Source organism: Meriones unguiculatus, chromosome 14 (assembly GCF_030254825.1).
Source record: "Meriones unguiculatus strain TT.TT164.6M chromosome 14, Bangor_MerUng_6.1, whole genome shotgun sequence".
NCBI classification, from domain to species: Eukaryota; Metazoa; Chordata; class Mammalia; order Rodentia; family Muridae; genus Meriones; species Meriones unguiculatus.
The window spans coordinates 49,430,884-49,433,832 of NC_083361.1; the positions used below are offsets into that span (position 1 = coordinate 49,430,884).

At 41.9% G+C, this 2,949-nt stretch overlaps 1 non-coding gene across 1 annotated transcript; it reads right to left on the bottom strand.

The window, feature by feature from the left end:
- Nucleotides 1-2,130: 2,130 nt before the first annotated feature.
- LOC132647303 (small nucleolar RNA SNORD109A) lies at nt 2,131-2,195 on the bottom strand. The gene has a single exon (XR_009585671.1). It is a non-coding gene; the product is annotated as a small nucleolar RNA SNORD109A (small nucleolar RNA).
- Between the last annotated feature and the right edge of the window lie 754 nt (nt 2,196-2,949).

Below are 2,949 nucleotides of genomic sequence, written 5' to 3' on the forward strand. Positions count from 1 at the left end.
AACAAGTGTTCCACCAGCAAGAGGCAAGATGAAGCCTAGGTTGTTTAGCCATAAGAGGGACGTCAAATGATTCTCATCTCTAGAGGTACACAGTAGGTAAATATTTAGTCAGCCGAGACTGCAGCCTGCCTACAAACAAAAGACACCATGGGAAGCAGCGTCACTGCTTACCTGTCCTGCCAGAAGGGAAGCACCTCTCCAAGTTTTAGCCTGCAACATAATAAGTATGAAGGTTATCAGAAAAGGAAATGCGTCTAGGCAACCTTGACTTTCTAAAGTGTCCCGACCTTCAAGTCTGCCAGCCGTTCAGTATTTCCCAGAACCAACTATTGAATTCATTTCCTCCCTTCCAATCCCCTCAGATTTTAGCCACTGGGGCAAAAATTTCTCTTCTTCTGATGGCTTCCTCAAAAGCTGTCTGTGAGAGCATCTTTGCAAGTGCCAGCAGACACAGTGTGGACGCCTCTCAGTGGGCAGCAAGGAAGTTCAACAAAGCAAAGAAGAGGCACTGCCTATAGCATTGCAGTATGGTCATTCTTAACTCCTCCTCGTTTCTCAAAGTCAAAACGACCAAGTTGCACAGAGGTTAAAATCAGTAAGCCCTATGGTATCTTTGAGATTTCAGGGTGTCATTGAAATTTATGCTCTGTGCATGGAATTCTTTCCTTGTTTATCCAACAGAGTATTCCATAATTGACTTTAGATTTCTTCCATGCCATGCAACCTCATCTTGGAAGAGAGGGGAATCCAAAGGTGCCTTTTTGTCTACATGTATGTTACCACGTCTCTATTCATGGAACTGAAGTCTTCCACTTGGAAGAGCGTTGGAATCATCTACCATGCTACAGGTTAAATCTGATGAAAAGAAGATGTTTTGTACGCACTAACTGACTAGCCCGTGGTCAAATACACATGGGTTGCTTTTTTTCAACTATGTTGTACTACACATCTGAGATTACATGATGTCCTTGATTGGATATTCAAGCTTCAACCATGGCTTTAGAAATTGTGTATCCAGCAAGTGTTACCAAGAGTCCTATGCTCCAGCTTCGTAAAAGTCTGTTAGTAGTAAGATATATATATATACATATATGTGTGTGTCAGTTCTGAATTAATTATGTTCATCATGAGGATGTTAAGAAGATTCAGTGTGTGGTTCTTTCTTGTTTCATTGAAGAGTTAGCGCATCTGATCCATTATCAGGACTGTGGGTCTACCAGCTAGCAACATGTTCTTTAGAAATATCCTTCCTTGTTACATAAAGGAATAGTTGTTTTCATAGATCTTGGGTAACATGCAAATTTTGTTAGAATAGATGATTTGCATCTGTGTGAGAGCGGCAATCAGAGGATGAATGTACCCAGGAGGAAAACAGAAACAACAACAACAAATAACAGAAAGCAAACCCAATTGTCATTTCTCATGATGGATCAACTGAGATGGTTTCCATGCGAGAGAGAGATAGGTAAACACAACATGCTCTGGAAGATTTTGGCAGCTAAGACATAAATGATGAACACCAATAAAACTAGGGAATGTCTCCAACAGGTGCCCTGGCTTCTCACCTAGCCATTATTATCTAGAATTTACCCAGCCTCCAGCAGGAAAGACCATTTCAATTTTCCCTCTATATACATTGAATGATCCTTTAATTATTAGTTATACGTCAGCCTTTACACAACTTTGGGTAAAGTGCAAGGGCAGTCCTTGTCCTCCAATATTCTTGGGACTACTGGCATGAGCCCTAACCTCCCCTCCTGACACTTTACCACATATGTGCAAGGGTACATCGCCGGAGACTAGGAATGAGCAGCACGTTCTTACATATAATTCATCAGTTCTTACATATTTTTTGAGTACGTCATTTGCACCTACAGTCATCTCTACCTGATATATGTGCCTACTCCTATAGTAAAGGTTGTCTCCCTATCACTTGGAATCATTTCTATCTCTTAGAAAATAGAAAGCAATGAAGATTGTATAAAAACCAAGTATGAGTACTGTTATGAGGCCTTTTTCGAAAAATCTCAGAATCTGATGCCATACTGCACAGTTCTCATCCTCTCTGAAGAGGGAAGATTGCACGGCAGGCTCTGAAATCCTCATGGGTCTCACGAGGACCTCATATCTGGACCTCAGATCGCATCTGTTCAAGTCAGTCAACGTCCTCAGAGACCTGTTGTCATCATAGATCCAGAAAGGCCTTCGCTCAACACATGAGTTTTCACCTACCAAGTGAAAGCTCAGAGAGCTAGACTCCTGGCCCTTGACAAGGAAGTTCAAAACTGTGCAGGAGGCATGTAGCTCATTCTGTCAAAGGTTCTGGGGAAACACAGAGGACAGGATTAAAGAGCCTTTCCCCTTTGACACCATATGAGAAAAATAGAGGTCAACACATTGCCTTTGGTGGGTGTCACTGGCCCCAAATCGGGTACCTGTGAATGTTCCCTGAACTTATGTATTTAATCTTTACAACAAAGATTTGGTAAGAATAGAGAAAACATTCAAGAAAGCAAAATGACTTTTTTTCCTATCTAGATAAGATTTTTTCAACATCCTAATTTGCGGTATTGATTCTATGCTCTTCATGTTAACCCGCCTTTACACTTCCTCCTCCTGTTCCCTGTCTTCCATGTATGTTCCTCTCCATCTTACAGTGCCCAGTATTGAGCCTTCCAGTTGTCCTGCAATTGTCAATGCTCTGGAGGATTTTGTGATGTATGTCGCATGACCAACAGCTCCTTCCATATTTCCTTGGACAACAAAAAGCAACACACAGGCCAAGCTACATTTTGGTCCATATACATCACCAGGTATCCCACAGGACATTGACAGGGACAGGAGTTGGGTTCTGTGTGCCTGATTCCTGAACCTTCTCTTCGTATCACCTCTCATGTCATGTTTCTTCAAATGAACTCAACACCACCCAGTTTCCAAGATGAAGGAAGG